The 24,494-nt window shown below is 34.8% G+C and overlaps 1 protein-coding gene across 2 annotated transcripts in view; it reads left to right on the top strand.

The window, feature by feature from the left end:
- Positions 1-24,494, top strand: part of ST18 (ST18 C2H2C-type zinc finger transcription factor) — a 166,540-nt gene that overhangs the window by 42,267 nt on the left and 99,779 nt on the right. The gene's annotated exons all lie outside the window — the stretch shown is intronic.

A 24,494-nucleotide genomic window follows, 5' to 3' on the forward strand; every position in this document is an offset into this window, starting at 1 on the left:
CACACTGAAAAAAGAAAACTTAATGAAAATCCTGAACTACTCTAATGTGCTTTGACACACACTATATTGGAATAATTGGGTGTGTGAACAAACTGAATGCAACTGTATTGCTGTTTTGCTGTCAATAACAAAGGTGGCATTAAATACCTCAGCAGCTTTACACATCGTATCTCTGTTACCAATGCTAATGATATCTAGATGACAATCCAGAAGCATAATTACCTTACCATCACCACTCCCATTATACTATATGAAAGAAAAATGAGGCCTTAGCCTTTCTACTTTCCAGGCATCACAGTACCATGAACATGAAGCATAACTGTGGAACTGAGAAAACATATTGAACAGAATACAAATCAAGAGCTCAATGACATAAGCACAGCTCCTTCATGTGCTGATGAGGATGTCCTCTGTGACGACTTGTACATGATCTGAGCAAAACACACTTTTATTTTCAAACTCACTTTGCCCAGCAACACAGACATGAATGAGATTGTGATAATCTGCAGGTATGGCGTATTTAGTGATGTATCATAGGTATTGCCCATCTAGCTTGGAAAAAAAAAATTAACATTTTTAAAATACCTACTCTAGTACATTTACTAACTGTATGTCGTATTACTCTGAAAATACGCTATTACCTACTTTAAAAGCACATGCATGTCTAGTAACTAACACCCCAAGTCACACAGTAAGGCTGCCTGGCAGTTATAATGCTAAGGCACACACTTTGTTGTTTACATTCAGACACGTAATTTCTCTTGACTTCACTGGGCATTCTATATGCATGACACTTGATGTAACTTTTCCTGCCATTGTAACAGATCATATTTGCTGCTCAGTAATAATACCTTTGCACTTTGCGTTTGTGTATGTGAGTACGAAACACAATCTGCCTCAAAAATTCAACAGAGAGTTTCCTTTTCTGCATAGAATATAGGTGCAATACAACATAATACAGCATACAGCATAGCATGCTATTCGTAGTAGAATTTGCTATTAGTCATTTTAGAAGTCAATGTTAATTAAGCAAACTGATCATATCTGTAGTTAACTACTGTAAAGGCTCAAAAAGAACCCACCAAGAAAGCATTTTATTCCCCTCTCCTCCTTTTCTTTTTTTTTCTTTTTAAGGAAAGAAAAAATTATATTTCTGGTCCAGATACCACAGTGACAAGGACTGTCGAGCTGCATTTCTTCAGTTATCATGAGCCCAGGTGTTAAACATGGCACATGACACTGGTAGGCACCATGGAGTGAGGCAGGGGCACTGTATGCTGACAGAGAATCAATAATGAAGTGGAAAAGACAATGACACTCTATGGCATTATCTCTCTTCCTGACAGATCTGTTCAGCCCCAAAAGTATTAATTCAATTGCTTCAGTAGCATCAGACTCTTTGATTTCATTCAGAAGTCAGCACTCATGGGGAGACTGAGAGTGGCCTCTATCATGCTTAAATATGTTTCATGGTCCTTTCTTTGTAAATACTTAGTTATCTAAATTGCTGTTACAACTTTTGAAGCCATAGTGTGTTCCAATCTTTTCTTCTCAATTATAACCTTTTCTGCAGCAAAAATGTGAGTCAGAGCTCCCCTTGGCTTGACTCCATACTTGGGTATTTCAGGGAGAATCTAATGACAAATGTAGTTAAAAGTTAATGAATTTGGTTTAGACAAAACAATTATGTAACTAATAGCTATATATCAACAAAGTAAGTTACATTTGTTCATTTTTCTTTCTACTCTCTCTTATTCACTGTAATGACCACTGGGAATGTACAATGCTTTCTATTTTTTGTTTAACACTACAAATACAGTCACACTCAATATTAGTTTACTTCCACGTCCCTGTTTCTCACAAAATGATAGCATCCACGTATGGAGAAGTCTCAATCATCAAATTCAAACCAGGGAAGAGCTGAGTAATATGCTAGTAAAACACACTTGAAGCATATAGGCTGGAAAAGCTTGGGCAACTTCTGCAATCTACAGATAAACAGAGAACTTTACTGTACTCTTTTTTAAGCTTGCACAACTTTCACAAATTGATGTTAGTTACTTAAGTTTTAAATTAAAGTACCTAAACTATGTTTAATTTTCATTCACTGAATTTTCATTAGTTGTAATGGGCATTGCATGCTTTCAGCATTTTTTTTTTCAAATTAAGCTATGCACACAGATTACTTGATCATTATTTCTGTGTCTGGCATTTAAGGATTATTCTCTGAATACTTAGGCCTCTATTTGTATGTATGGACAGAGAAATGAGAATGGTGAATTTAGCCTACTTCTATATCATCAGATCTGGTAGTGCTTGCTTAACCACAGTGGGCTTCAGCTCTACCGTCCATTCTTATGATTCAATTTCTATAGAAGGCCATACCAGAGTCAGATAGTGTTGCTTCAACATTAGAAAATAAAAAAATATTAGTATTAGAGTTGTACCTTAGGATGTATACTCACATAGAGACTTCTAAAATAATCTGGAACATAAATGCAATTTGTGAAGTATACAGGACATTCATATTCTTCACTTGAGGTTTTGTTTTATATTTATCTAAATTCTGAAAGCCATAATTGATGAAAATGTGTACAAAACCAACATATGGTTATCAGTACAAAATAAATCTGAAAAATGTACTTGAATCAACATCTGATTTAGAATTTAGGGAGGGAATGTCAATTTCAGCCAGTCATAGTAACTTTATTTAAAGTTAAAAGGACACACTGAGGTTCTGTAGGCAAGTTAAGAGCCTGTCTAATTGCTGGTTTAATTTTAGTTGAGTATACTTAGTTTGTGCTGAAAATATATCCTAATGTGGAAAGAGAATGTCCACAGAGGGACCTGGTTGGAAATAGTATTTCCGTTAAAGTTATTATTGGATGTTTCTCTGAGTGAAACTGCCTTAATGAAACCTTATTATGTAGGAATTCAGAGCTCTTAAGGCCTATAATTCTTTCTCATGCTAAATCAGGAACTATGCGAGATGTGCCAAAGTAAGATACCACTTTGAAACCTGACTGACTATGAGAGCTGGATGTTTCTACAATTTCGTGAACGCGACTCTAATGGAGGAAACCCAGATCACTTTTCACATCAGTAACTCTTTTTTAAAAAACCATTTTGCCTTTATTTACTTCAAAAGGAATCTCAAAAAATGCCTGCAGCATGACCCACTGATGGGAAGAATTAAGATCACATTGGAAACAGGGAAACAGAGAGAAAGGAAGCAGGGAAAAAGTGTGAGCTACTATAATTTTCCTCTTGAATTGATAGTTCTTTTTTCAATCTGTATTCATATCTTTGACGCTTAAACTATTGAAAATTGGAAGACACCTTAGGAGCATCTATATGCAATCTTAATTCTTGTAATAGAGAAACAAATATTGCTTACAGCATCTGAAGGCTGGGTGTACTATGTTGAGCCTCGTGTTGCTCTGACAAGGGTTTCATGTCAAACTGAGGAAATTGCATTGTCCCAAATTTTCTCCAACAAGACATCACAATAGATTATCTGGCTGCCACCACTCATCAGGCTGCAGCTGCTACCCTGTTCTGCTTTTCTGCACCAGCTCCGTGTATCTCTGCTGAAGTCAGACGGGGTGCAGACCATGCTCAGAAGCAGGCTGGATTAGCAATAATAAGTCAGACTGTGCCATCAGTAAAAAGTCAAACATGACTGGTGGTGCAAATCCAAGCTCACCCAGCATTTTGTTTGGTGTTTTGGTACAAGGGTTTGTGGGTTTACCCATCACAGCATTAAAAAATCCCAAAAAACAGAGAGAGTACATTGATGGTCTTGACCTTAACATTATCCCTTTGGTTTAACTTTGTCCTCCTAATTTTGCACCCAAGGGGTGAGGTACTGCTAAAACATGCAAAGAATTGAGAATGTAGGGAGCACTAACAAGAATTTTGTGGCAACGTGTAGAAACGTTGTATTGCTGGAGACTCTCTCTCTCTTCAAAAGGTTTCATAATTCTGTAGCTGTATACAAATGATCCATTTTGTTAATCTGAATTCCTAGGGTCATTAAAATTTTTTTCTCTCCTCTCTGAAGTAGTTTATTACTTTGAGAGAAAAAAAATCAGTTTAAAGCCAGGTAAGGGAGGAAAGCTGACAAAAACATAAATTAGAGGAAGAACTTAATTTAAAAAGTGTCAAAAAGGATAGATAGTCTTAGTTCAATAATAAAGCCTGGTTCAAGAGCCTTCTATCTTTAAATAAGGCATTTGAGCACTCTATTACCTGTATACAACCAATCTTTGATTTCCAATCTAAGCCTATTTTTGCTTCTTATGTGATTAGCATACAAATGCAACAAAAAAATATGTGGCTACCCTGATGACACCTAGGATGTGTTTTTGACTTTCATGTCAGTGTTAGTGAGAGATTCTGTGATTTTGAAGGTGAGTCTTTAATTAAAAACTTCTGTTTCTCTTGAATCAAAATATCATCATGACTGAGTCAGGTTATGTCTTTACTTCCTGGAATATTGATACCGAAGAATGTTTAGGGATTTGACCTTCTCTGGGCAGGTATTGTGTATACACATATGCAAACCAGGCAACTGTACTTGGAGAATAGAAACACTACCCAGAATTGCATAAACAACTATTGTTTTCCATAGGATTTAATGCTTCCTGAAGTTCTCCCTGATAGAATAATCCTGGAGGATACTACCTGTAAGCTACAGTCCTTTATGACACTCTTGTTTCAAGGTCCTATATTTAAGTATAATCAGAGCAACATGCTGTAAATTTGAATAGAGAGCTGTACTTTGCATTATTTTCTGATAAACTTTTGCTGCTTCTGATATTAAAGACTAAACCTGATTTTGCCTCCCAAGCCAAAGACCAGTAGTAGCCTGTAGAGCCAGTCATAACTACTGTGTCAAGACAAATCTTGGGTAATTCTGTTGGAGTCTGTTGATTTTCTTTGAATATATATTGATTTGCAGTGAGATCAGTTGTTACTCAGTAAAATCTTCATATTCAAAATAAGAAGAGTAATCTATTTGTAATTCCAAAACTTGGTGGAATTCCACAACTACTAACAGACAAAGAAAACAAGTCAGTGCAAACAGCGAGAACTGTGAATTCATTCTCCCTGATACATGCCATCAGCTTGCTTTTCACATAGTGGGACCAATTGTAAGGAGGAGAGGTGCATAATTACATCTCTGTGGTTTCTTTTGGCTTTTTGCTGAGGCTGAGAACAAAGATGCCTGTTATGATGGTGGGGTTTGTGAAGTCTGTCATACTTAGCAACTGGGCTAAGACAGCAAATATGTTTCACATGGACTATGCATTCAGATTATTTCTTTCTCCGTGCTGAGAGCAGTGGGGTCTGAGGAGTTTGCAAATAACTCTAATCTTCAAATCTCTCAAGAAAAACCCCTAAAATTAAAGTTGTTGGTTATTTGGTTATTTAATTATCTTTATAGCAACAGCTGCATCATTTACAAACACTCAAATCTGATTAAAATTAAAGATACTGAATTTACTAGCCAACTATTTCAGACTAATGATCACTGAAATGGCAGTTAGCCAAAATATTTAACAATTTAATTTCTGGTAGTGCATACTGTTTGAGTTCTCTAGGATCCACTGCCTCACTGATATTTCATTTATGATGAGTTTCTGAAGTTCTTTGCAGCTATGTTACAATACCACGAATCTGATTACTCTACATTTTTTCTCATAAAGGAAAATGTCTCTTGGGGGATGATAATAGACTACTTAGATTGGTGTCTGAGGATGTTGAAGGTCTTGTAAGTTCTTTTTAACTGTCTTTTGTGTCTCTGTATTTTTTGCTATTCCAAGACAAGTTGAGTGTCCAAATGGACCTGTACTTGTGCTCTTAAGATGTTCAGATGCAGTGAGGTGACAGCCCTCTTGAGGGAATGTTGATCAGAAATAGAGCTTTTGGTAGCGAGGTACTTGCTCACTTTGTCTCTAGACCATCTCATTAAGTAACTGAGAATGTGATTGCCTTCTACACGTACATAGGTAAAAATAGTTTGCGAATATTCTAAGCTTTTTTTTTAGATGGTTGTGTTATTGGTACTGTCTGCCTTTGTTGGGCTGCATCACTTGCTTTGCCACAGTTTTGTTCTTTCTTTTGCTTTGACTATCTCTTAATTCCTTAGATTAGGAAATTTGTGTGTTTTGCTGTATGTTGTAAACAGATTTACTGACATTATAAGATATTCTCATATAGAGACAAATAGATGTTATTAATATAAAAGTCCAAATTATGAATAATGACCTACTTACTTTCTCTCTTCAATCCTTTCATTATTTCATACATTATTTCATTTATCACATAATTGCATTTTCGGATATCGTGGTTTTTTAACATTGCTATTTTCTTTCATTTGTACTATAGCGCACCATGATAATTTTGTTTGAAGGAACTGGTACTGGCAGATGCACAACCATAACAAAATGTTCCATATTTGCAATGGCAATATACCAAACACATATGTGTTTTTGCATAGGCAGAGATGTGCTTGTACCTTGAAAACAATATATTGCATGTACTGAAAGTAAGATCTTTGAGGATTATCAGATTCTGACATGCTATTTATGTTGCAGGATGCTTACCTAGACTTTTCTTTATGTGTCCAGTTCTGTTGTCACTGTTCGTATATGTTAAAAGTCTTGTAAAATCTCCATGGGAGGAGAAAGGAAGAGAAATGGAAAGAAGAGTAAAGAGCACAGATAAAACCAGTAAGAGAAATAAATTTTTCAGTGTGGGTTTTTTTTTTTGTCCATTGTAATTGGGTGGAGACAATACTTTTGCGCTGTTCTGTTCTTACCCACTTTATAGTGAGCTTTATGCTTACTCTTGACAATTGCACTATTTGTTGTTCGGGGTTGGGAAGAAATGTTTCCCTCAGTGTTGAACTTTTCAATGTAGATGAGTCTACTCTTTTCGATAGGGCTTAGTTGTGTTAAGTTCAGAATAGTAGTTGAAAGTGATTATCCAAGATGCTTGTTCCTTTTTCTATAGTGCCATTAAAAAAAAAAAGAAGAAAAATCAAAAGAACCCTCATAAGTCAGCTTTCCCTGTAGCACCTGCTCATGAGGCATTACCTGGCACAGCAGCTACACGGTTGTGCACTTCATGCCTTCCACCTAGTCATACCAAAGTCAGCTGGACTCTGAGAGGACTAGTTAAGGAAATAATGTCCTGGAGGGTACAGGCGACATCTGGGTGGCCCTTCCAGATGCATTACTAAATTTACAGCTTCAGTGAGCCACATTCTTGGCATCTAAAGGTGCTGTATGGTCAGGTTTCCTGTTGTTGGTATCTTGTAGGATCATGTGTTGTTTGTGGAGGTGCCATCACTTTTTACTACACAACAGCTTCATCTCTATATTAATTCAAAGTGAAAAATAAACATGTCCATGTTCTTGATAGTGAAATATTTTAAGCAGAATAAGATCTTACTTTAAGTCTGGATGTCTAAGTTTTGTTCTGAATGTATAGTTAATAATACTAATTTCTACATTTGCAGTAAATAAGGAAGTTTGTAAATATAATAACCCACTAGATGAATACAATACTGCCATGAATACAATGTAGAACAGAAAAGAGGGTTAATAAGGCAGACATTATACTAAGTGTATTTTTACGTATAAATCAAAAGATCTAAAATGTAAAATATTACTATACATGAGAATTGGCAGTAGAAACAACAAAGCTTTAATCTGAAGTACACTAATGCAGCTCAAGTATAATCAGGGTTGAATAAATATTCATCATCTGTACTATGTTATACTGTACTCTGAAGAGGAAGATACAGAAAAAGGTACAGGTCCATATAAAAATTCAGGTTTTGGCTTTGCAAGCTTGTTCAAGTCATTAATTAATATGCAGCTTTATAGCTAAGGGCTGACCACTATTGGTGCTCAGAGAATGTGCTGTTCTGTCAAAGTCAAAATGCTTCACTGAAGTGGCCAGCTTTGCATGAATTCTGTTTGAAAGGGAAAGGTGTGGGGGGAAATTTCATTTCTGTCAGAACAAAAAAGGTTAAAACATTAACTTTAAGCTGATTTTTCTTGTTGACATTTGGTATTGTGCCTCAATACAAAATAACACAGTTGCTACTGAATTCTGAATAATCAGAAATTAGCATTTGAGTTTTTGATTGTGTTAGCCTTTGTTTTGGTTTGGAAAAGAGCTGTACTTACAGTCTTAAACTTGTTTACATAGTTTTAGAGTCCTTTTCGGATTAAAATAAACAGATATCTGACCTTACAAGGATAAAATTAGACTCTTTCTCAAGGCCTAAGAAACAATTTTTATTATTTTTCTTATTTTATTATTTTATTTCTTAATTCTGTTTTCCTGCTGTGGTACCAGTATCTTGTTTCTGCTGAGTAAGAGCAGATACCTTGCACCTTTTAAGTCTGCTTTCTGCTCAGGAGCAGAGAACACAGACAATAGAACTGAGGTTGATGAAGTGAATCAGCCAAAGATTCTTTATAAAATCCAGTACTATGCCAGCTGTCCAATAATAATTAGAGATGAAGCACAGAGAGAAGAGCTGAATGTTGCTCATCTGAGGTGAAGTTGCTCACTGCTTTCCAAGACCCTACAGATTCTGTAATGAAAGCACACTGCATCTTCCAAAGACTGGTGTTTTCTCATAGATAAGGACACTGGGAACTTGACATTTTCAATAAACTGAGATTCTTGACGAAAGGTATTTATTCATCGGTCCCTGCACTGGTTAAGTGAACTTGAATACTGCATAAATCACCAGTTGGAGGTGGTTTTTCACAGTTTTGTGTTTGTGCTTCCAACTGCTTTGTTTTCGTGTGTTTCAGGCAGATTATTTTTTTTAAGTGTCGAGTAACATCAACAATGATAGTTATTCACACTTAATCATTGATTTCATTGACTGATGAAAGATCCCCTCACAGGAACCCTTGAGGAAGCTGAAGTGAGATACCTTGTAAGAATAATGTTTCTTTCAAGTATTCTATTCTTCTGAGCCTCAGTTAATTATACCCATGTTACTACAGTTGCCCTAACTCAAAGGTAGTTAAGGCTACTTAGTTATTCACTGGACTGTGAATAAAGCTCATAGCTTTGCCTTAGGTGAAAGTAATTAGCTCAGAGACAAGTAATTTCCAGCTACAGAGGTGAAAATCTTGTGAAAATAATTGATGATAAGACTAGAAGTAGAAAACGGGTCATCTGGTTCTTGGTCCTGTACCTAAAATATGAGATTATTCTTCCTTCTGTGCTTTGAAATGTCATCCCATTCATCAAGTTAAATATACAGTGGATTAATGATATCAGTGTGTTCTAGCCAAATTGTTTCCCTTTTGAAGTTCTGTCATTGTAAATTACAATATTATTTCAGTAAGCTTTCACATTCTTTGTAACAATAACAAAAATTTTGGACAATATTACAAATATTCACCAGATCCTTTTAATGTAGGTCTGATTTGCAAATTGTTTGTTTCCTTTCTTCTGTACTAGATGAATGTGTTACTGGTGAATAGATGTTTCCATTATTCAATTAGTTGTATAGATAGTCAAATAATGGTTAATTATGTGACCTATTCACATTTTTCTGTAAATTGACACTAAAATACTCACAATTAATTATTTTCATTATTCAGTCAGCTTTTTAAATGATCAAATAATATTATTAAGTTAAATTCAATTGCTATTAGCAAATAATGCAATGAGTATTAGAGTATTGTTCTCATTCTTTGCCTCAATCATTTACCTATGCAATGAACCTGCTTTGAAATGTTTCCTGTAAAAATAAAATCCTTTGTATGTTCACATGTACCACTAATATAGACTCAGACTGAGGAGTAAACCTAACATACTGGAAAAGTACTGCAGTTCTCACTTCTCCACTGTTGATATGGAGGTTGGTCATTTCCCCTGCCAGTGGTTTAGCTTTTTTTTTTTTCTCCCATATGAAGAACTATAGATAACTATTTTAATAAATAGACTCCCAATATTTGTATTTTAGTGATGTTATTAGTTGGAATTCATTGTTCAGCCTGAAGGCAGATTCATTTGCAAGTTACAGTCTTTTTTTTTCTTTCCAAGCCAGTTTTGGGTTTTTATAACACTATTTTTATTTGGAATATTTTGAATTCAGTCTGACACAGTGTTCAAAAATCACTGCTATAAACATGAAAGAATATTAGTGTAAGCATAAGAACTGCAGTGCACTTGACAGATGGAAAAGGTTTACAGTGAATCTATCATTGCCCTATGGTGGAGAACAACTCTGTTCATAGATTAATGTTCATTTTATTACCACCGTATCTTACCCTCAATCTGTGTGTAGAAGTCTCTCTGAAGTCATTGTGATCTGTGTGCATCAATCAAGGGTAGTATGACACTCAGGACCATATTTTCAAATGTCAGTACTTGGCATCTGGTAACCCTGTATCTTGTATGGTCAAAATATTTATTTATATGTGTAAATATTGATGGTTACAGGAAGTTTTTGTAAGTAAGATAGCTAATCTGTTGGGTTTGAAAAATTCACCTATTAACTATTTGAGTTAAATTGAGGCACAGGCTTAAACCAGGTGAACTGATTTAAATCAGTTCCACTACTATTCAATTCACAACTGCATTGATAGCAATTTCCACCTGTCTGTATCATTTTACTAAGGCAGTACAATCCCCTAGCTGTGTAGCTCAGGATAATACCTATTAAATTAATTATTGAATCTAGTAAATTAACCCAGGTAGCAATATCATAGTTCTGAACAAAGTCTTTGGGCCCGATGAGGGCTTATGCTAACAATTATTTCTAGAGAGCTTTGCAGAATTTGAGAATCTGACAATTTGCATTGTTTAGATGTAAGAAACTGCTGTTTATCACCATTGCTGATGTCTGAGACCTAAGATAATACTGGTAGAAAAGGGGTCCCTGAAACGAGTCTGGGATAACTCATACTTTATAGCATACAGTCAAATGGAAAAACAGTTTTGTCCACACTTGCACAGTATGACCTCTGCACTTCGTGAAATCCGCAATGACATAGGATTGCATTCTTCTAAATTGATATTATTAGAAAAGTCCTCTAACTGTTGAGATTTGAGAAGAATAATTTACCGTCAATATAATTTCCTGTGTCTCCCTTTGTGATGCTGTAATGAAGTTATTATAGTTTGGCCCTTCAGCCTATGACAGATTGAATTTTCCATGACTTGATGATGTGACAAAGTCATTGCTCAAAGGCAAATATACTTTGTAACTGATAAACTAATGCAAATTAATTTATACTTCAAGTGAACTTTATAAAAAGACATCTTAGTTTATTTTTAAACTCAAATTAAAAACCAGACACTATCATAATTTAGTGGTCTCAAGAAAGCAATAAGTGCAATCTGTGATGTGAAAAGAAGTATTACTATAGGATTAGGGAAGTTTCAGAACTTTAATCTTTTATTTTCTATACTGTTGGACTATGATGACGACCAATGTCCTTTTGAAAAACTTAAGCTGTATCATAGGCTGATTTAGGACAGAAGGAAGAACTTGATGTAAAAGTAATTTCCACTTGTCATGTTCATACAAAGAATATGTGAATTATTGCTCTCAACAACAAAAGCTTTACCCAGATTGTCAATTCACTTATTTCATTGCCTTTAGGCCAGAACTCTGGACAAGGGTTTGGTGCTGTCACATGTCCTTTTCCATCTCATTTAAGTGATCTGGCCTCTGTTTTGGGAATGCATTTTTATTGTGCTGTTAAGCCCTGTATCCCACACATGAATATTTCATATATCTAAGTACTTTCACTGAATATATTAGCCCCTGGTTTCCCCTATCCCTTTTTTTTTTTTTCCTTCTTTTTTTGGTCATGCCTGTTGCAACAAATAAAGTGGTAAGTGTGGCCTAAATATACATAAATAATCCTTTATGGAATAGGAATTTTCAGATGCCAATAACAGGTACTTTTTTAGGTTTTGGCTGGGCTATTGAAAATGTTTAAACAAAATCTGTCCATCATATTACGTAAGCATTTTTCTATTTATATCTGCCTTTACCAGTCCACAGCAAACATAATGAGCAATAAATGAAGCAGTGGCCAAAAGACACGTTTATGACTCATGCGGATGCCAAGGGACCATCCTAATATGGGCACTGCTTGGCATTTCTGCTAGCAACAGATCAGAGTGTAACTCTTATTTGACAGTATTTTTCAAGTTTACAGTCAAAGCCTGTAAACTTTGCTCATCTTAATGTAAAGTAATGTTTAAGTTACAACTGACTTATTCCACTTAATATGGGAGATACCAAGGGGCAGGCAACACTGGCACAGTAGAAAGAAAAACAAAATTTGTCCTGTAGTGTGGTAAAAGGAAGACATGTAAATGTGCACATTTGCCACTATTCAGACAGACCTAAACTGAATTAACACTGGAATTCAATCCCAACTTTTTTCTACAAAATAAGCTTGGCTTTGATAACAGCAAAGACTCATAACATCATTTCACCCATTCTTGTGATGGCTAGAATATTCCCCAACTGTGAATCTGCTGATGGTTTATGCAGATTGCATCTATAGAGCTGAAAATATATGTGCACCTCCCACGAGTGATTTTGAGATAAAGATGGAAACGGAGCAAAGAATGAATTACTAAAAGGGCAAGAAGGATACTTTATATCATGTTAGAGAGGCATGACCTGTGTTTTGGGCCTATGTAGAAACTTCTTTTCCCAGTATTCTAAACTAAGGTATAAAACGAATATGCTAGGGGACTTTCAACTCTTTTTTTTTTATCCCATTCATCACTGAAATGATGAGCATCTGCTGCAAGAGATGTTGTTGGGACTATCTGGACATGGAGCACTTGACAGATGAATAGCTATACATAAACTTTCTATCCCATTAAACATTTCTTATTTCCTAAGCATAATTACATGTCCTTTTACTGTCTAAAGGAGGCAGTCTCCATCTTCAGAACATGCTGCAGGAACCACTTCACCATTATTTAACGTCATGGTAGTCTTCCCTCTAAAATGAAAGCTCTATGTGCAAGGCTTAGAAGTGATACAATGATCTTATTCATGTGCAGCTCTGAAATAGCCTGTTTCTTGGCTACAGAGAAGAAAGCTATGCTGACATTCTGAGTCCTCCTATTGGTACAGGATAACTTCCAGAGAAGTCAGTTATAATACTTCTGTTTGATAGATAAAGTGCTTTATTTAAAGTCCACTTACGCTGATACAAACTGCTTGATTGATTCCCTGTAAAACCAAGCAGAATAATCTCCTTTATTCCACGAGTAAAATTCCTTCAGCAAGAAGTTTACATGAAGCTCTATCCTAGGATGTGATCTTTTGTTAGACAGGGAGTTAAAGAAGCAATGATTTTTCCCAAAGAAGAGGGGCCCGCGTATTTACCACCATGAATGTTTGGAATTTATTGACATCCCTGCTTCAGACTGGAGTCTTGCCACCAGTTAATACTAAAAGCTTGAAGCATGCTGAGTTCAATGGAAGCTTTTTTCATTAAAACCTGGGTGCTGTGCCTCAGGTGTCTCTAAGGTGTCTATTTGTTGACTTTTCAGAAATAAACATGTTAAAACCTGTTTAAAGGATGAGAAAAGGCTCCATGTGAAGTTTTTATCTGTATGTTTTATTTTGTATTTATTTTTCAATCATCTTCATCTTAACTTCTGATTAGCAACTGCTTGTTTAAGAGAGCATGTCAGGTTATCTGGCTGGAGATAACAAAGCATGTTTTCCATAGAGGCTTCCAGACTAGAGGCTACACAGATGTGCCTGAGTTAAAAGCATCTCACTGTCTACTTTGAGAAGTGTAGATGGCTTCTGTATTTAGAGAAAACTCATCTGAAGCATCATAAAATAAAATGTACGGAAAATATAATATTCCATAATTAAGATTTCTAATGAATTGCCTTGTTAATCCATACAGTGTATGCATGTTGCAAAATTTTCCTGGCTTAATTAGTGCACTTGCTGATTATGTTTATTTCCTGATGTACACACTGATTAAACATTGTCCATACACTGAGGCTTGAAGCGGGATCAGTCTACAAAATAGTACCTAGTCATTTAACTGGAGACTCAGAATGCAAATAGATCAACTTATGTAAAATTAAATTAGTTCTAATAGAACCCATTTTGACTGAGCAGCTGGTGACACATTATAAACAGAATTCTCTTGTTATATGAAATAAAGGCCTTCTGCTAACAGATGCTTATATACTTTTAAGCCACAAAAATTGTCATATTATGTTTAAGGTCTACAGTTAACAAAAAAAAAAGATAAATTCTGAGCTTGTTAGGTAACAGTTCTGCACTGCGTCTCAGCATTGCTATCTAAATAGTGTGTAAGGTAACTCTTTGCAATGCTCCATGTAGGAACTTGAAAATGAACAACCACTAAATCGTTAGTCTCAGAGCTGCAGCACTAAACTGGCTCTCTTCAACAAACAGTGACTATCAGCTGATTTGTGAAACAAAAAACACTATTAAGATTTGTTGCTGTCTTAATTATTTTGTTCTTTTAATATAAGTGACTACTTTGTGTTTATTACTCTTTGGGAACATAATTTCTGACTGTTTATGTCACTCAAACTAGGCATTAAGAACTAGTGGTGTGCCGTTCCCGCTCAATACCTCCAATGAATGGCACTTTTTTTCCCAGGAATGCTGTCAGACACACTGACATTTTTAATGTCTCAGCGACAGGCCTTTTCTTAGTGATAGAAGGTCTGATGGTTTGTATGACTGAGTTTGGTGTGTCTTAAACTCTCAGATGTACTGTTTACTTATGGAAAGTTTGAGCCTCCAAGACAAAGAATGAAATAACTTCAACAGAAATGCATAATTAAGTGAGTAATATATTAAAGTCCTAAATTTCAGTATTCTGGCTTTAATAGATTTAACTCTGATCATGGACTTATTTTAAGATGACTTTTTGTGAAGAAGACATTATACTGGGACCTACAGGCTACTTGGTTCCTGTCCTGTGTTTGACGGTGCTTACTCTACCAGAATGTCTGTCCTTAACTGACTTTCTAGATACAGCGGTGTGCAAGTTAATGCATACAGATGCTTTAAAACATTATAAAATTAGTCATATCTTTGGCAAGTTAATTAGGAAAACTATCAAACATTTTATTTTTACTGCATTCCTGGTGCACTTATGATTGCATTTTGGTTTTCAGTCGATGGTACCCACTAAGCAGAATTAAAAATATCAGTTGATCCATTCACAGTTTGGTGTTTCTTTCTGGACTTATTTAGTTTTAGTTTAAAATCAGTGGATTCTATGGAGGTAGAGGTCTACAGAGTTTATATAATAATATTTTAGTCAACTCTTGCAGAATCCAGATGAGTAAAGATAGATGCAAATCATGGGGATTTAAATATCTAGTTCTTACTATTATTTGAATAAATGAGCAATAAAGATTAATTCAAAGAATTTACTTTGTACTTATTTTCTTAATGCAAGGTTGAACTACAGAGATGTAGATTTTCAACTAGCATGAATCACACCACATTTGCTGCTTCTTTTTGACAACCTGGAAAATAAACTAGCTTCACATTTTAATAAAATCCTCTGAAAGTACATTTCTTCAATTACCTATTTTGTGTATTTTGTTTGAAAAGGGAAAATTACATTTTTTATTTAAGGTACTTAAATTTTAACCCTTATAATGTGGGTCACTCTTTCTCTGTGGAAATGGGAATTCAATGTGGTACATATACAATCAGAGATTGCTTTTACATTTGCTACAAAAAATTATGGTTTAGGTACATTATAACAAGTGCAGAAACATTCTGCATTTAGAACTGGTTCGTAAAACAAAAAAAGGTATTATGTGGTCCATGTATGCTTTGTTTTATAACTAGCAAATGGTCTTTCACATGTTTATTCACACATAGACTTGAAGAGAAAAAAAGTGCTACTGATTCTTCAAGACCTGATAATTAATTTTTTTCCCACTTTGAGTCCAGAAAGAAAATATTCTTCCTGGATATCCAAAAAAACCCATGATTCCAGTTTTCTTTGCTAGTAATATAATAATACCCTTCTCAAGTGTGAAATGCCACACTCTTGTTTTATGGATAATACTTTTGAAAAACAATATTACTGTTTTCATTAATATTTGGAAAAGATAATTTTAACATGAAAGACTAGTCATGAATACATGGTAACTAAATACATGTACTCTGCTTAGGCAGTAATATTAGGAGACATTTTGCAAATGTGAAATGTAAATTCCGTCTTTAAATACAGTTCTTTATTCCATCATTTCAATTAATAAGTGAGTGTGAGAATTAAATTTTTAAACTAATTTCCTCCATGGTCACTTAAGATTTTAATACTGCAGAAAAGAATTAAAATGCATAAATCTTTTAGCAATGCTCATTGGTACCTTATAGTTCTGCTCCAAAGAGTTTTCAATCTATGAGGAAAAAAACCCTCTTTTGAACCAGTGAAGTTTTTTGCCTACTGTCTTTAAAAATGTGAGAGCCCTTATACCCAGGAGGAGTGCTAGTAAGTGTAGTAGGCTCTTAAATTACATGCCTTATGTCCTAATGCAAGGCTCTAATTTGGAAGACGCTCTGGCCTATCACCGTAATGAAAATATTTGGAAATGTTGGGTTCACTAATCATAGACATAACACAAACACTTGCTCAGTGTTTTTTTTGCAGATATTAGTAGCACTGGAACAATTGATAGGAATGGAATTGAATTTGCATCAAAGTTTTGGAGACCAGGCCATATGTCTGGATTTAAATGCACCTAAATATTTCCTCCAAGGACATCCTCTTGTGCCCTCCCTTGAAGACACTGAAAAAACCATATCCCAATCAGACTTTTAATTATTTAAAAACAATCCACACTGATGTTTGCATAATCTCATTCTTTTAGTTGCTATTTGTTGGTTTGCAGCAGCCTTTAACTGTGATGAAACATCCACCTGATTGAAAAAATAAATCTAGTCAAACCTTTCTGCGATAGAAACTGAGGCTAATAATCTCATACCTGGGCACTGGTTACTATGATCACAATTTACAATCCTGACACCGTCTCTGTGGTCTCCCCCATTTTATGCCCAGAAAAAAGAAAAACTGCCAGCACACATTCCAGACTGAAATTTAAACAGCCAAAAATCATTCTACCATTAAGCAAGAAGACAATACAACACAAGGAAGCTGAATCCAAATATGTTTAAATTGCTGCTTTATCCTCTACAGCCTTTTCACATGATTCACACCAAAACAAAATACAAAAAAAAGAAAGGAAAAAAAAAGAAAATAAACCCCAAACGAAATTGAGATCACAGGTCTGAAAAAGTGCAAAGCTTCCTATTTTCCCCTCTTTCTAAAATGTATCAACTACAAAATGCCAGTGTGTTAGATCAAAATTAAAACCACATGAAGTGAAATATCAAACTTTAGGCTCAAAAGAACTAAGAAAGTTCTCAAGACACAACCTCAATTTAAAGAAACAAAATTACAAGAAGGCATGCAGAGCAGTATTCTCCTCCCCTCACTGGAAATGTGTAGCTCTTTATTATGGAAAGGCAGTAGCCTCTCTATACTAAGGGTTGCAATCAACTTCCATTATAAAGCCCTATTTTAGCCCCCTGTAACTTTGGCTTGAAAAACTGGAATACAAATTACCATATTTTCTCCAAAAGAGAAGAAGAGTTGCTGAGGATTTTTGTTTATTTGGTGAGATGGGGAGATCAGGGTTTTTTTGGTGGGGGCTGCTTGTTTGGTTAGTTTGGTTTGAGTGGTGCTTGGTGGGGGGACAATTTGAGGAAAAATAGTTTAACTGTTACAAAGTTTAAGTCAGCAAGGAAAAAAAAAACCTGTTTAAATTTTTACTTAGTTTTTTGGTGATGGTGGTGGTGTCACGTCTGCCCTTATTAGTGGAAATTATTTTCAAATAATTTAATAAACCAGACCCATTCCTTTCTCAGTTAGGAAGGATGGACCAAATTTTTTCTGTGTATGATAACAGTAAGAATATTTTGCTGGTGACTTTAATGAATATATGATTAGGCAATCTGATCAATACTTTCAAAAGCAAGTCACATCTGGGAATGTGGTATATATCTCAAAGTGAAGTATAAGGCATGTGTTGATCTACCTGGAGTTTTTGACAAGTGATTAGTTTCTGGAGCTCTTTGCACCATGTTGATTGGCGTTTTCATCACAGAGGGAATGACTAAGTATTAAATTAAAAGACTGCTTTTAGAAATGCCAGAAGAAAACATATACTTAGTTACTGAGGGCTAGTGACTTCAATCTAGAGACTGCCTAATGACACTGTGGTTTACACTAGCCACTCCCAGCATTCAGCCTTATTTGTCACCCTGGCTCATTTCCTAGGATTAGGTCCAGAATAGCCTCTGGCCATATAGGGTGTTCAACAAACTGTGTAAGAAAAGAAAGTAAGCCTAGTCCATGGAAACATAGTTCCCTCTTTTTTTCAGGTAGTTGTTATCCCTGTCTGTATCTAAGCATTTTAAATTATTTACGATTAAAGACCTGGAATTCTTGTGGATTTCATCGATTCACTGAGGGGGAAAAAAAAAAGGAAAAAAAAAAAAGAAAAAAAAGAAAAGGAAAAAAGAAAAAAAAAGAAAAAAAAAGTCCCTTATATGGTTCTCCTTTACTTTCGTGTAAACTGTTTAGAAAAGGTTTATAGTACTATTTCCATTCTATTAAAACTATCTCTTCGGTGTTAGAAAGAAGACTTTTTTGCCCTGAAATCTTAATCATATTGTGTGGCATATATATGTTTACATGTTTATATAAAATATGCACCTCCATGTAGAGACTTGAAACCAGAGATTATTTTACATATTTACACCTATTTACAGGGGTTTGGACAATCAAAGTTTGTCATGTACTCTGTTATAACAATAAGTTGTAACAATAAGTATTATAATTGTTTAGTGCATTAGTATGGTATTTTAAAGTCCTGACAAGATACATCAGAATATAAAATTAGATGCTATTGTGGTCATATACACACAATATTGCATACAAGGATGAATCTGACTTTGGATTATTTTCATGCAATGCTTTAGATGTCCTTGTGAGATCACTGTGTCTTATGGTATAACTTAAGTCTTTGAACTAAAGTTATTCAAAGTTCAGCAATATTATTCTAATGTTATTTAAAAAAAAACCCTACAAATTTAGAGAGTTTAACAAACAATGTGACCTGTTCCTCTGTTCTAGGAAGATGGTTCCACTGAACAATCAGACAGGTTTGAGTAGGATATACCTACAAAATAAATTCTAAAAATTTAGAAGCAGAAGGAAAACTATTAATCCTGTGCCAAAATACTGGAGAGTGAAAGTAGGGAAAACATGCCAATATTTTCTCTCTTTATAGCCACATAAGATATTTTTTAAAATTCTTCTTTTAACTGGCTGTTTTCATCATAATAATTAAAGTTGAGACCCATTTGAATTTTCCTTCAGCATTCAGAATTCTTAAAACCCAGGAACACTAAGATCACTGTTTATACAATGTCATTAGGGTTTTCTTTGGATAATAAGTATGTTCTTCACACAAGCAACAAGGAGAAAAGAAAATTGTGTGCACAATTTCCCTGAAGGAAGCAGCAGTCAGGAATCAAGTAAGACGCTGCTGGTAATAGCTGTTGGAGTTTTGTGTGTTGCTGAGAGAGCAGCAGAAAAGTTTGCCTAGGCACTTTCTCAAGACATGGCTATCAACTAAAAAACTCTGAAGAGCCACAGCTGGAAGCCTAGGAAGATCTGAGGACAAGAATTTAGGCTGAAAGACAGGTGTTCAGCAGATGAGTGTTTACCTGTTCATTTCTCTAACCTGGAAAACTGTGGAATGTGGACAACAGAAACAAAATCAGGCTCTTGCCTGCAGGCAAGTCCAAATCAAAGAAGGAATGTTTCCCAAACAGAAACTGTAATTCTCCTACTTGGAGGGCCATAGGTAGGCTTCAGGAAAATATATGTAAGGAAAAATTTGGAGGGAATTGAAGGAAAGATGCAGTTGTCAGAGCTCAGGATATTTATACAGCTTTGTTGAGTTTTGTACTTCTCAGGACTATGTGGACTGTGAGATTAAGTGAACTTTGTGTGAATATTTTCAGGGCTAATTTGCTCTGTCAAAAATAATTAGTTTCCCAAGCAAGATTTAGTCTGATGCTGCAAATACTCATGAGGAAAGTTTCAGAGGCTAATGCTGGAGGTATTAGAGGTTTCATCCCTACTTCTTACATCATCTGTGATTGTCTGTGAAAGGTAGGAATGGCAAACATGGAGACAAATGCTTAAAATATTAAACAGAGCAATAATTTAGAAGTCAAAAGTTCACTAAAGTTGACATAAACAGAATAATTTCACTTTTAAATCAAGACTTTAAAAGTACTAATTTATGACATGATCCAACATTGTGACTCAAAAGAATTTTTCCAACTGATCAGTTATCTAAATTGCAAATGAAAATTTGATAGTATCTATGATAGAAAGTTAAAGATTATTGTTTTTTTATTTATGTATTTAATAATACAATGATTGGGAGAAAAATGTGTTTGAGGCTTTTTTTAATTAGCAGCAAGAGCTGAGAATATTTGTTACTCAATATTTAGCCTTATTATGAGAGTTTTTGGAAGGCTTAATCCATATTTGACATCACCTACACCTAATTTTCTGTGCTTATTAAATAACTGCTTTCGGTTACTTATTAAGGCTATATATTAAACTAAATAAGAATACAAAGAGACAAATATCTTTTTTCCCTAGTTTTAGATCAGCCTGAATTTCATAAAACTGCCACTCAAATCAGCAATATTCTACTCTCACTTTCAGTGAGGTACAAGCCCATCCAAAAGTCCCATTAAAGATTACTTTTTTACTCCTTTTGCATGGAGAGTTTTCCACAGTCCTTTGAGTATTTTTATAGAAAGACTAATAGAACTGGGTGCATGCCTGCACTCAGAGGCTTCGAGAAAACTCACCTGAAATATCTGTTTCCAGCTTTCTGTGACAGATTTTTTTGGCAGGAAAGGAGTACTTCAAAATTTGCTGGCTTTCTCTAGGATACTGTTGAGTAAACATTTAAGAAAGAAATTGGCTAGAGAGAAGATGAAATCTTTCTGTTATTTCAGTAAATGAAGTATTTCATAGAGAACATGCTGAAAACCTTACCATGAGCCAATATATAATTTTAACAGGATAATTGTTCCCTTGTTAATATTAGTTCAGGTATCCTTTCTTCTTCCTCCTTTTTTATTCCTTTAAACTGATACTTTTGAAGTAACATGTTGTACAAACATTTTCTAAATGTCATTTCTAAGTTGAATGCTTAATGATTTGTACTTTTTCTGCTATGTATATATCTGGCAGCTTTCCTCAACATAAGCCAACATAACTCACTCCAGGCTGATTTATTATTTTTATTCAACCAGGTGTTTCATGGGTTTGGCAACTTTGGCAGCGTTATTGTCTATAATGACTCTGCACTTGGTGCTTGATGATGCCAATGTGTGCAATGAATTTACTGGCACCAGCAGAGAATATTTCATTCCCTTATCTCTTTGTGAAGAATCAAGCTTCATCTTGCATATTGCTTGCTATTCAATACCTCTCATGTAATCTCTCTGATTTCTTTGATACCTTTTCACTTCCAGAATGTTTAGTTATGATTCTTCTGAGTTAATAGCTGTTCATAGAAGTAGAAATATGTCTTGTATATATCTTATGTTGAAATTTCTGTATAATTATTGTCACTTTTTTTTTCCTCTCATGACATCTCTTGTTGGTGATCTCTACTTTGTTCAGGAGGTTGTATTGTAAACAAGTTTTGTCTTTTTAAAATAGATCTGGAATATCATTTGGTAAGATTCAGGAATACACAGAGTACCTCTATTTCTGCAGAGGAAGGAAAATTCTTCTTTTTTTTTTTTTTTAATTTATTGTATCAGTATCTCCTTTGTAACTGCAAAGATAAACTAAATTCAGGTTAAAAGACTGAAAATTCTATTAATATTTAATACAATATTCATAGTACTTATTTAAAGTGCACTTTTTGAAGTTTTCGCTGAACTTGAATAGCAGTCAGGTAATTGCTGTACAGTTCTACCAGAAAGTTTTCTCTATCAGTCTGGTTTATCAAATATACTGCCACCCCTAATTTACAATGTGGTCTGTGGTGTTTGAAGGGTATTTTATTTATCAGTTGATGACTATAAAGTCTTGTACCTAAGCATTCATATTAGACCTGCACAATTTCTTATCATTACAAGTCTGAACAGCAATTGCTGCATATTGGAATGTACATTTGTTTCATTTTTGTTTCTGCAATAAGACATCACTCTCCTATTACATTTCATTTTTTCCTAAGTAGTAGTTTAAGAGATAATTTAACATTTTCACCTTTTTCTTATTATTCTTGAAAACTTTGAACATCCTGTTGCTTAGAGGATTAAATTAATAGGATGACACTTGCAACCTAAAGTTTTGCTAACTTTTAAGCACTTATATCCTAAGTACATATTTTTTGGTTTTTAAAGGGACTCTCATTACAATCCAATCTTTGCCAGTTTTCCATAACTTACTGGATTGCAAACCATGCCAAATACAAAGTTGTGTTAAATCTGAATTTAGAATGGATTTAATGACAAAGACTTTTTCTTTCTTACTTATGTGTCTCAGCGAAAGACAAACCCTATTTTAAGTAAAGAGTTTTCAATATAAATGGCACTACAACTACATAGACAGTAAGTGTACAGGAAATAATAATCTGTATCTACAAATTTTATTCGTCCTTTCATCCCATGTTCTTCCCATGATTCAGAGGATCTGAATAGCTTTGATAAACAAACTGCACCTTTAAGATAAATGAGATGGTTCAAAACCCAGGACTATACTTAACACCGGAAAAAAATAAAGACAGTGACCTAAATAACCATCTCACTCTATGGTCAATTAAGGCCATACACAGCAGATCATTAAAAAAAAAAAAAAAAAAAAAAAAAGACTTGTAAAAAAGCTCCATCTGGTTCAGAAGACAGTGGCCAGTCCCATAAATAACACAAGCTGTCAGGAAAACATCATTCTTATAGTACTCTGTGTATTGGCTTTTTGTCCAACTGCAGATCCACTAAAAGGAGTTTCAAATCTTTGCATAGGCTTGGACCAAACTTATTTCTTCATCTCACCACAAGTGACACATTCGTGAGTTATTCCCAAATTAACAAGGTGAAGAATAAAATGTACAGAAGTAAAGAATATAAACATATATAAAACATATAAAACTCTAGAATCCTATTTCATATGCACATATACTCAGACTCACATACAAACACATAGACACACAAAACTCACACACACACACACAAAAAGAAAAATTCTGGGTTTTCATTTCAACTGAGCTTTTCTGAAACTGGAAAGTAAAACTCTTCAGCAACATTATATTTGGAAAATGGAGTTGCAAACTCCACGCCACAATGTGAGGTAAAAGAGGACTAAGCAGCTTTACTTTACAATTGTATTTCAAATAATTCTGTTGGGAGCTAATAAGTAGGTGGCAATACTAAAGACAGAAAAGAAACACTTCTTGCTTTTACTGGGTTAAAACAACCATTCATTTTTTCAGATTCATAAGATGTTTTTCACAGTGGAAAAGGAGAGGTCATTCAGTACTGAACATTTGGTAGCATCTGTTACTAGGTCGGAAGGTGAGAGTGCTGGGTGTTGTACAGTCGTATGATAAATAAATAAATGTTCTGGAAGTTTACGAAATTGGTGCTCAACAGAACGTGCCTATGAATTTTTTAGATGGAAGTTAAATTTCTTAAAAATTGGTGATTGGGAATGCTGATACAGATCAAGCAACAGTGTTGAGGGGATGTTGAGCCTGACAAAACAGGAGAAGGATCCATAGGCCCAGCACTGCCTCTGGAGTTTCCTATCACTTGCATCAAGAAAGCATTTTGCATTCAACTTCTCCTCCAGGTAATGCCACTTGGTGTCTTTTTTTTGGTTTGAAATTGGAGGCTCAGGGTATGTGGTCTCCTAGGAGAGGATTGAAAATTACTTTCAACAATCTTACCAATTTTGAGGAATTCTCTCGTGTGAGGGGTAGCAAGCTTCCTTGGTCCAATCCTGCACTAAATCTCCAGCACATGATGGAGCCACCACTTTTACAGGTGTTTTGTCAGGTTTACTTAAACGTCCTCCCCTCTACCACAGAGGGAAATAAAGGATTCTCCATTTTTCTACGGTCTTCCCTAAGGAGAAGAACAAAAGACACACAGTTTGTGTAAGTATATTTTCCTAGTTATATAGTTGATAGCTGAACTTTATTTCTGAGGAATCAAATGGTTACTCTGACAGTCAAAATATTAAAGCATGTGAAAATTATGGCATTAATGAGGTAAAGAAATTTTGAGGATATTTTTCTTGCTCAGAGGTAAAAGGGTGATCCATTTTTTCCTC

Source organism: Myiozetetes cayanensis, unplaced genomic scaffold (assembly GCF_022539395.1).
Source record: "Myiozetetes cayanensis isolate MyiCay16 unplaced genomic scaffold, myiCay2020 scf1, whole genome shotgun sequence".
NCBI classification, from domain to species: Eukaryota; Metazoa; Chordata; class Aves; order Passeriformes; family Tyrannidae; genus Myiozetetes; species Myiozetetes cayanensis.